This window comes from Medicago sativa, chromosome 5, assembly GCF_051527215.1.
Source record: "Medicago sativa cultivar Bolivia chromosome 5, Bolivia_mono, whole genome shotgun sequence".
Classification (NCBI taxonomy): Eukaryota; Viridiplantae; Streptophyta; class Magnoliopsida; order Fabales; family Fabaceae; genus Medicago; species Medicago sativa.
The window spans coordinates 33,035,040-33,046,767 of NC_140753.1; the positions used below are offsets into that span (position 1 = coordinate 33,035,040).

An 11,728-nucleotide genomic window follows, 5' to 3' on the forward strand; every position below is an offset into this window, starting at 1 on the left:
CCACAAAAGGTACAATGTCTAGGTGGCTTTGATCCAGAGTAATAGCCCCTCCCTCTGCCTAAGGGTTTGCGTGCATCAGAGGCATTGATAACAGATAAAGGTTCATCAATGGAGGAATGCAATGAACTATTGTTACTTTCCTCTTGTATGACCAATGAATAAACTTTGTTAATGGAGGGAAGTGGATCAAGCATGAGCACCTGAGTCTTAACAACATTGAATTGATCATTTAAACCAGTCAAAAACTGTATCACCTGATCTTCAAGCCTGAAATTGCGAGCTTCACGCATGGCAGCACAACGACATGGATGAGGACAGGTGCAATGTGGCATGGGACGATGTGAATTCAACTCTTCCCAAAGAGTCTTCATCTCAGTGAAGTAATCTAACACTGATTTTGAACCTTGCTTCAAATTATTGATCTTGGAACGAAGAGTAGCAATACGAATACGATCAACTTTGGAGAAACGTTCTTTGAGATCTAACCACGCATCAATGGCGTTTTCATGAAATACTAGGGTTTGTGCAATTTGAGGAGTAACAGAATTGATTATCCAAGATTGAATAAGATGATTACACCGTTCCCAAGCAGCGCGATTCAAATCATCATCATCTGGAATCTCCATAGATCCATCAATAAACTTCAGCTTATTTTTCGCGCCAAAAGCACGAATCATGGAACGGCTCCATGCAAGATAATTTGATCCATCCAATGGAGGAGCAACAATCACTGAATTTGGTCCTTCACTTGGATGAACATAGAACACTGATTCAGTATCAGGTTGGTTGTTACGAACCATGGTGAATTTACGAAGAAAATTGCGAAAAACAGAGTGCAAACGAAGTGCAACGAAGTGCAAAATCAACGATAGAATCAAATGCAGATAAGAAAACCGTGAAGGTTTCTGCAAAAATCAACGAGAATCAACGAAGAAGATGAGAAATTGGATCGTAACTAACTTCTGTAACTAACTTCCGCCATGGAAGAGAGAAAAAAAGCTCTAGATACCATGTTATGAAACTCAAAGAATGGAAAAAGTATCAATTCTCATTACTTGGAAATGAAGTTACAAGGAGTATTTATAGAGAAAAGAGTGTAGTACAATTGTAAAAGAGTGTAGTACAATTGTACTATCAACTTCCACCAGTGGACTTCCACCAGTGGATCATACTCTTCCACCAGTGGATCCAAGTAACCTATTATTGCTCTTCCTATTTTCTTCTTCTTTCTCTAATAGTTAACCAACATGTCACAAGTGTATATAAAAAATAAAAAAAATTAATAAAAGAGAGAGAAGAAAGACACTTGTGAGTTGTGACATTGTAGTCGGTCAATGTCACCTATGTCACCAACTAGAACGTCACTGATATGCTACACTAATTTTTAAAAGTGAGAATCTAACGAAAACTTTATTATAGGCATTACAACTATTTTCCACAAGTCCATTAAAAAATTATTTTCAACAAACCTTTCAATAAATTTGAGAGAAGAAATTAAGTTGGGTTGGCCTATGTACTAGTACTAGCTAGTACAAATCTACAAATTCTTCTTTTCATAGGCTCAACAACATTCAACCTTAGCCACTATGCCATGAATGATCAAACCTTGAGTGGAGAATTCTAGTGAAGTTAACTCAAAATGTGAGATGCGTGGGAAATTGTGTATTGGAGCTTGGGGTCCAATTCAATCCCTTCTAACCTTACTAACATCGATTAACAAAGACCCTTTAATATTTGATGTTAAAAATAGGGTTAATTAAATTTTTAGTCCCTATAAATATACCGAATTTGTTTTTAGTCCTCATAAAGAAATTTGACAGATTTTGGTCCCTATAAAAATTTTCAGTACGTAGTTTTAGTCCCTGTTAAATTAAAATTTGTTTAATTATGCTTAAAATTTTAATTTTTTTAATGATTTTTTACACACTTGTTTGAAACATTAGAAAATGTTCCGCCGCAATAAGTTAGCTCAAAATTTTATTTTTATGTCCAAATTTTCGTTAGTTTTATCTTGAATTTTCGGCGTTTAAAAAAATTATATTTAATTCATTACATGTTAAAAAATTCTTTTTTATAAAAGAGATTGTTATAATGTTCTTCACATGTCTGTTAAAAATTATTTAAAAATATAAAAGTTTAAGTATAATTAAACAAATTTTAATTTAACAGGGACCAACACATACTTTTAGTCCTTGTAAAATTAAAATTATCTTAATTGTGCTTAAACTTTTACATTTTTAACATATTTTTTACATACTTAATTAGATCATTATACAAAGTTCCTTCGCAAAAAAGTAACTCAAAATTTTATTATTAGGTCCAAATTTTCATTAATATAATCTTGAAAATTTGGCTTTTAGAAAAATTCATATTTAATTCATTACATGTTAAAAAACTAAAAGATTTTATAAAAGAGTGTCTTACCATGTTATGAACATGTCGTAAAAAATCTTTCAAAAATTTAGAAGTTTAAGCATAATTAAACAAATTTTAATTTAACAGGGACTAAAAACACTAACGGAAAATTTTGTAGGGACTAAAAATATGATTTGTTTTTATTGGGAGTAAAAACAAAACTGCAGATGTTTATAGGGACCAAAAACTTAATTAACCCTAAAAAATAAGGACTCCCTAAGAAGGACTAAGAACACCTCCAATGGTGATATACACAAGAGTAATGATATTTTGACATCCATTTGATGACAACTTTGTTGACAACCTTATTTTTCTCACTTCTTATTGGTCAAAAACAATGGAGAGAGAAAAATGATGAGAGAGGATATCAACATCATGTGAGTATGAGAGAGAAAGTTGTACAAAAGTTGTCAAAAAGTGGTTGTCAAGATATCATTTCTCTATACACAAATGGTTATTTTGTGGGTCTCATTGTGACACATCATTTTGAAAAAACTCATTTATTTTATACTTCAATGATAAACTCTAAACAACTCATATTGGGTCCCACAAGTGTACCTCATATATTAATATTATATTCATGTTTAATTTTATTACAACTTCAAATATTATTTTAAATTAATATTAATATGAAATTAATTTAAAATAAAATAGAACTTAAATTTTTATTACAATAATTGAAAATTAACATTAAATTCATGACTTGCATAATTAAAAACATAAAAATAAATAACATTACATGATTAATAAAATTTAAGCTTCATTGTGCTCATGTCCAAAGCGTTCTCAAATATGCTCCATTAAATTTGCTTGAAGTTGTCGATGAACTTGTCTTTCACGGATATTTGCTCTCCTTTGTAGTCTTGTTGCAAGATTAGGATGAGGACCGTTAGATGTTTCAGTTCCTGAGACGTCATTGTTCACATTATCATAAGAGTAATCAAAATCACCTCCATATGCGTGTCGTTCGACTTCAACAATCATGTTATGTAATATGATGCATGCATAAATGATATGCTTGAGAGTTTCCATATGTCAAGCATGTGTTGGGCTACACATAATTGCAAATCGAGATTGGAGCACACCAAATGCCCGTTCCACATATTTTCTTGCCGATTCTTGATGTTGAGAATTCTGGCGGTCTAAACCGCTGTTAAATACAAAAATAGAGCCGCCATTATAAACATTGGATATTACGGCGGTTGCAATGGCGGACAACGGGAAACTGCCATTTTACTCCTAGTGGCAGGAAAAATTTCGGCAGTTTTAAAGACTGCCAGTAAAGTGCATAGTGGCGGCTAAAACTGCCGCAATATGCAAAATTTAGCCGCCGCTATTCTCGCGTTTTTTTGTAGTGAAATAGTTTTCTTTTTTCTCCCTGCGGCATTGAAATGGTCTTAACAAATGTAGCCCACTCAGCATATATATCATCTGCTAGATAGTACCCTATTTGATATGGATTTTTTTTTTTGTCAAGTAGCCTAGTGGTTAGAGCTCACACATTTTAAAAAACACAAGCAGAACCGCTGAGCCACTTTAGCGAATATATTTGATATGGAGTTCTATTAACTGTATATTGCACTGTCGGTGTTTGTCCTTTCAAAATATCATTAAACACATTAGATTAGTTGAACACATTAATGTCATTGTTTGAACCTGCAATACCAAAAAATGCATGCCAAATCCACAAGTCTTGTGATGCCACTGCTTCAAGCATGATTGTTGGTTTACCATGATCACCTCAACAAAATTGGTATGAGACAATCTAGTGTGATTTGTGGTCTAAGATCATAAGGATGTGTGATAATATAATACACTGCACAAGAATATTGTTTTGAAAAGCTTCTTATGAAGTTTGTATTTTGAAAAGTGAGAGAGTATCCCTTATGATCAATGCTACTGGAAAAAAGGAAAGAAAAAAAAAAAATAAGATGTTGCATTTAGCTAAAAACGTGATTATCACAATTTCTAAGTAGGATGTTACAAGCAAGTGCCGTGCAAAATTGTGCATGTTTTTTTTTAAGTAGCATGAACCTTAAAACTTTGTGTCAATTCAAAATTATTCCTCACAGAAGTTAAAACTACTATAAATATTGTATACATGTTTCTGTTACAAATTATCTATATTAATAACTAGTGGGAAGGTGATTAAAATGTTCATGATTAATCGTACATGTATAAATATGGGATGGTTGTAGAATCTGTGGGTGTAAACTTTCTTCAGGACATGAATGCAATGAATTGAAAAAAAAAATCTGCGTATATTTTATGTTGATACAGGGACTGCTACATGCCTTGAAATATTTCTATGCTTCTGATTTTTAAGTTTACGTTACATGGTAATTACGTACATGTATACTCTTAATTGATAAACTTATCTTCATATGTAACATCATACTTGTACCTTTTGGAAACAAATTAAGATGAAAAACCATTGTATTAAAATAATACATTGATGATAATTGGATATGATCCAATAAAATAAATAAATAGATTTATTTTGTTGATGAATATGTTTTTGCTTAGTATCATCTAAGTAGACTTGTATAAATTTATTGTGAAATCCGAGTTTATTTTTAGACTCGATGAAATATGAGATTAATTGATTAAGAGACGTCTTAATTAATATTTGTGAATTTAACGAATTCGTAGACAAAAACCCCGGGAAGAAAAAGAATGAAATGAGACTATGCCACTCGAAAATGACAAGTGATGGAAACCCAACCTTTATGATTGAAGATCCCATGAAAAAGGTTCAATGGGAAAAACAAGTCACTTGTTAGTTATGTTAGCACTAAACTATTTTGTCCTTTTCCTATAGTCTTATGACAATGAAATGAGAAGTGCTAATTAAATTAAAATTTGAGGGTTAGGCTTTTAATGCCTTTAATGATTACCATAAGTCTTTAGGGTGGTGTGTGGTTGTAGCATGCACTAGATGGAATCACCTATATGAGTGTCAAGTGGGGCCGCTTGCATGAGAACGTGGCGGGTCTCTAGAGCACTCATGAAAACCAGACACACGCATGGCCTAAATGCGCAACACAGCGACTACACGAGAATTGTGGGGGTGTAATGTGATTGTGAGACCTCTAGCATACATTAAGTGTATTGGGTTTCATAGCTTGTTAAACCAATTCATTGTGTGTTAAGCCTCATTAGTCTAGGACGGATTCCATACCTTGCTACACCGTTCCGATGCATTTCACTCAAAGGTAACTCAGGCTATATATATTTTCTTAATTTAAAACTTTTGAAATATGTGGGGGATTGTTGTATATTTTAAATATTTCAAAAGCTATTTATTTTATTTTGATTCATTTAATTTGGAAATTAGTTTTAATGACATATGAGTAATAGGTATGATATGTCACATTGTCATTTTACCATGATTTGTGGAACCTCCTTTGAATTACTCTACCTATTTGATAGGTGATATATGTTAGACTTAACCATCTTAAATGTTTTAAGTGTGCTAACTAAATTTGACTTGGCATCTACATGAGTAATTCATTTTTCCTTGTTCTTTGCTGATCATGGGTTAGTTTCCTTAAACTTCTCAATTGCTAGTGTTAGTAGTATTATTTATTTAACTAATTATATTGTAAAGAAAATAGGTGATAGGTGGAGCCTATAAGAGAGGAGTTACGTTTTTTGCATCCATAGAGTTATGAGAAAACTTTCTTTCATAAATCAACTCTTTTTATTTTATATAAACTTGAGAAGTTATTTTCTTCTTCAATTATTCCTCTATTTTATAAAAAAATAATACTAAGTGCCTGAGTTACTGATTTGGTATTTCTCGTGTCTTGATAGCCTCGGTACGATTACTGCCGAGATGAACCTGTTGCATTCTGGGGGAGTTGCGCAATTCTGCGGATAATTCCTTAGTCCAGTGACATAGTTGCGCCTCAGGTTTTACGTTTTATTTTATTATTTTGCAGGTTGTGATCCTCCAGTCATCCGCGAACAACACAAAACACACAAAGTTGACACCTCCGGAGGTAAACAGTTACGCCTTGCTAGATTGCTTCTTGTAGGGATTCTATCATGGAGAAGTTTCCAAGAAAATGCTACCACTTTCAAAGGAGTTTTGCTCTTCCAACTACCTTCAAAAACTCTCTTCTCTTTTATACTCCAATCCTCATCTCCCATCCACAACCTCTCTAGCTTCAAGTAGCAAGACTTTACCGAAAAAAAACCCTTCCACCTCCGGTTTCCAACCCCACCTATCCTCATGATTCTCCCACCTATGACCCTTTAAATCATCCATCAAACTAATTAGAAGTTCCTCCTCCCAAACGAATAGAGCCCCGTTATTGTTGTGGGACTTTTTTGGTCATCTTTGTCATTACTCAAAACCATGTATGTCTGATATCTTTTTCTGATATTATATATCTATTTGTCATTTAAAAAAAAATTGACACCAAAATAGACATTCAAGGACAAAAATGGTTGATTGCCATGAATTTGAACCTAATTTCAAATTTGAATCGGTTCAAAATTTATAATTTTTTATGCAAAAGAAATCAAGTTATATCTAATTCAAATTTAAGTTATATCTAATCTAGTTTAACCATTAAATCAATCTTCACATATCAAATGTAAACTAATTCTAATTCAAGTTGGTATTAAAATTTATTTCTATATGTAAAGGAAATGCCAAGTTTAACATAGTTTTTTTATTATCACAGGTGTGAAGACGAACATTAACATGTCCGCATTTTCGCTTTTATCAATGAAAGTAGGGTTAATATATGTTTCTCCCCTGTAATATTAGCGATTTCCGGTTTACCCCTTGTAAAAAAATTTGTTTAGATTCCAATCCTGTAATTTGAAGATTTTTTGATTTTGGACCTTCATGGCATCAAATTACAAAATTTAAGGTACTTTCGCCCCTTGTAATTTGAGAAAATTTCGTTTACCCCCTGCCATATCATCGATATTTCAGGTTACCCCCTGCTATATCATTGATTTTGTACGATCAAAATTCATGAAGGTCCAAAACCAAAAATCTTCAAATTACAGGGTTGGAATTTAAACAATTTTTTTTACAGGGAGGTAAACTGAAATTCAGTAATATTACAGGGGTAAACATATATTAACCCATGAAAGTATTTGAAGTTACAAAATTAAAAAAATTAAGTTACTTAATTGGAAAGGGATGATATAATAGAAAAAATAATATGAGGGTAAAACCAGAAGAAAGTTTGTTCCACAAAACTTAGTATCTTTTATATAAAAGTATAAATATTTAAATTTGTAATTATCTAATTAAATAAATAAAGATTAAATGTAAATTAAATAGTTTATATTAAGGATCAAAATTACAAAAGGAAAAAACTACATAAAAAGGTAGTAATCCTTTAATATATAGTAGGGTTAAATATGTTTTTAGTCCTTACATTTTGCGTCCCTTTGAAAAATAGTCCTTATATTTTATTAAATGTTTTTAAAATCCTCACATTTTATCTCTGTTATCAAAATTAGTCTCTGATGTTAGTTCTCTAACGGAATGCTGATGTGGCAGTTAGTGAGTACCAATTATTTTAAGGTTAAATATGTTTTTGTGCCTACATTTTACGTGACTTTGAAAAATAGTCCTTACATTTCAATAAATGTTTTTAAAATCCCCAAATTAATAAGGACTATTCTTCAAAGTCACGCAAAATGTAGGGGCCAAAAACATATTTAACCCTAAAATAATTGGGACACACTAACTGACACATCAACATTCCATTAGAGAATTAACATTAGAGACTAATTTTGATAACGGAGATAAAATATGCGGATTTTAAAAACATTTATTGAAATGTAATGACTATTCTTCAAATGAGAGTAAAATGTAAGGATTAAAAACATATTTAACCCTATATAGTATACAAATATAGATATAGATTTTACCCTTCATCTATATTTATTTACTTATAATTTTATACTCATATACGTAATAATGTAAACAAAAATTTAGTGCTTCAATATTTGAGAGTAATATACAGCTTCAATTTTTTTATTTTTTTTATTTTTATACTTCCAAACTAGCCAGCACCCAATGACTATGAAGTTGATACTTGAGATTAATATATTACTTCTAAAATTATGAAACATAAGTTTTTGCAATAGGATCCCGAATCCAAATTTTTGAATATGAGTAAAGGATCCAGGGAGAATGATATAGAAAATTTGTTTTCAATCGTAACTAAATCTTCCATTTTTTTTTAGGGTTAATTATGTTTCTAGTCCCTATAAAATAGCGACCTTATAAGTTTAGTCCTTACTTAATTTTAATAGCATTTTTAGTCCCTATAAAAAAATTTACTTATAATTTTAGTCCCTGCTAAAACAAAGTTTGATTAATTATCCTTAAACTCTTAAATTTTTGAACGATTTTTTTGAGACAAGATTAGAACACTATGAAAGGTTCGTTTACTAAAATTTAGAATTTTCAGACATGAAATGAATTAAATATGAATTTTTTAAAACGACAAAAGTTAAAGATAAAAAGTAATAAAATCTGGATGTAGAAATCAAATTTTGCGATAATTTTTTGCGGAGGAACTTTTAGTAATGTTCTAAACATGTCTGCAAAAAATTGTTCAAAAATTTAAGAGTTTAAGCATAAATTAAACAAATTTGAATTGAGTAGGGACTAATACTTAGGGCAAAAAAACAAAATTAGGGACTAAAAATGCTATTAAAATTAAGTAAGGACTAAACTTACAAGGTCGCTATTTTATAGGGACTAGAAACATAATTAACCCTTTTTTTTATTATTTGTTTTGTATAGGAGAAATTGAAGCAAAATAGCTATTAAACGATTTTTTTAGTTTACTAGAAACATCAACATATTTATTAAGCTCGACGGAAATTTTATTCTTTTGCTAAAGATTCTCTCAAATAGAAATAGTTCTATGAAAATGGGAGTTGGCCTCTGGAGAGAGAGGAATTAGGCGCGCAAACGACAGTGGTCTTTCTTGCGTTCAAGATCAAGAGGCAGCCCCTAGTCTTGTTTTTCTGTAACGGGCCTTTGGCATACTTTACTTCGTCGGTCTTTGCCCGTCTTTTTTCTCTTTCTGTAATGTAATTGAGAATTTTTTATTGGAAGGGGGGAGACGGGGACTTTTCCACCACGTTAGGCTCGTGAGTCACTTTTCGAGTCAGAAATTCAGCTCTTGACTGAAGGTAAATAAGTTAAAAAAGTAAATAAGTTAAATAAGTAAAAAAAATAAATAAGTTAAAAAAGTAAATAAGTTAAAAAAGTAAAAAAAATAAATAAGTTAAAAAAGTAAAAAAAATAAATAAGTTAAAAAAGTAAAAAAAAAAAAAAAGTTAAAAAAGTAAATAAGTTAAAAAAGTAAAAAAATAAATAAAGGAAACAAAGTCAACTTATCTCAAATTATATGAGGAAAATTATATGGCAACAATGTTTGTTACGCCCCCCCCCCCCCCCCCCCCCCCCCCCCCCCCCCCCCCCCCCCCCCCCGCCTTCTCTATGGGGTTTGCTTTTGAAGCTTTTGAAGCGATTAATTACTAAAGTAATTATTAAAGTACAATTTTTTGTTAATACTTTTTTTAATACTTTTTTTAATACTAATAATGATGATAAAATACCTTTTTTAATACTGATAATGATGATAATGATAATCATTTAGAAAATGAAAAATGAAGTTCAAAATAAAGAAAATAAAAAATTGTATCAAAATTGTATAAAAAAAAATATTGTTTTTCTTACTTATTTATCAATTACTTAATTTATCAATAAGATCAATAAGTTAGTGTTACTACTTTATCAATAAAAATCAATAAAAAGTATAGTAATTATACTACTATACTTTTTATCTTTACCTCGAATTTTATATATATTTTTTCCTTTTTTGAGAGAATATATATTTTTTCTTTTGTATTTAAAACTTGAAATATCATACACTACCAAAAAAAAACTTGAAATATCATATTATCAAAAGAAATTGAAATATCGTTGTCAAAAAAACAAAAGAAGAAATTGAAATATATGATGGATTTTTTTGACATAATGAGAAAGATTTTAAAATTCCATATGTAATAATCAATTTGGATGTCGTAAAAAAAAACTCATTTTGGGTAAGCCTGTATGTGTTGTTTCTTCCCACGTAAAGTGATTAACCGTGTAGTGAAATAGCCCGTTCGCGAATGAGAAAGATTTTAAAATTCCCTATGTAATAATCAATTTGGATGTCGTAAAAAAAAACTCATTTTGGGTAAATTTTGGGTAAGCCTGTATGTGTTGTTTCTTCCCACATAAAGTGATTATTCCCACGTAAAGTGATTAACCGTGTAGTGAAATAGCTCGTTCGCGAATGAGAAAGATTTTAAAATTCCCTATGTAATAATCAATTTGGTTGTCGTAAAAAAAAACTCATTTTCGGTAAATTTTGGGTAAGCCTGTATGTGTTGTTTCTTCCCACGTAAAGTGATTAACCGTGTAGTGAAATAGCCCGTTCGCGAATGAGAAAGATTTTAAAATTCCCTATGTAATAATCAATTTGGATGTCGTAAAAAAAAAAAAACTCATTTTGGGTAAGCCTGTATGTGGATTAACCGTGTACTGAAATAGCCCGTTCGCAAAAACAACATAAAACGCCGTTGCCGGGGATCGAACCCGGGTCACCCGCGTGACAGGCGGGAATACTTACCACTATACTACAACGACTTTGATGCCTGTTTAACTTTACAGTACATAGATATCAATTGCAGTTCCTCGTTAACAAGCTATTGTATGAAGTAAAATAGTTATTATATTTTTCTTGACAGAAGTTAAAATTTAGTGCTCTTTTATAATTCTGCCAAAAAAATACTCTTTTGTAATTGTGATCCGTCTAATACTTTTTTATTTAAATCCACTGGGTCTAGATATAACAAATACAGTCTTAGGTTTCCTCAAAAAAAAAAAAAAAATAGTCTTAGGTATTTCCACTAAAAATGTTTCATAAAGCCAAATAATAGACATAATGAGTTTGCATCATATAGAGAGAGACCTGAGGTTGGAAATTTTTAGGATAGCACTTGGGTGATATTGTGATTAGTGATATTAATGACTTTGGTCAACCAACATGTCACAAGTGTATAAAAAAACCAAAAAAAAAAAAAACTAATGAAAGAGAGAGAAGAAAAACACTTGTGAGTTGTAACATTGTAGTTGGTCAATGTCATCAACCACAACGTCACATATATGCTACACTAATTTTTAAAGGTGAGAATCTAACGAAAACTTTATTATAGACATTACAACTATTTTCCACAAGTCCATTAAAAAACTATTTTCAACAAACCTTTC

General features: G+C 31.0%; 1 non-coding gene and 1 pseudogene across 1 annotated transcript; both read right to left on the reverse strand.

Annotated features, from left to right (window-relative positions):
• Positions 1-3,201: 3,201 nt before the first annotated feature.
• LOC146921893 (uncharacterized) lies at positions 3,202-4,132 on the reverse strand (annotated as a pseudogene).
• A 6,900-nt stretch (positions 4,133-11,032) lies between these two features.
• On the reverse strand, positions 11,033-11,104 carry TRNAD-GUC (transfer RNA aspartic acid (anticodon GUC)). Its single transcript has one exon. It is a non-coding gene; the product is annotated as a tRNA-Asp (tRNA).
• Positions 11,105-11,728: the final 624 nt, after the last annotated feature.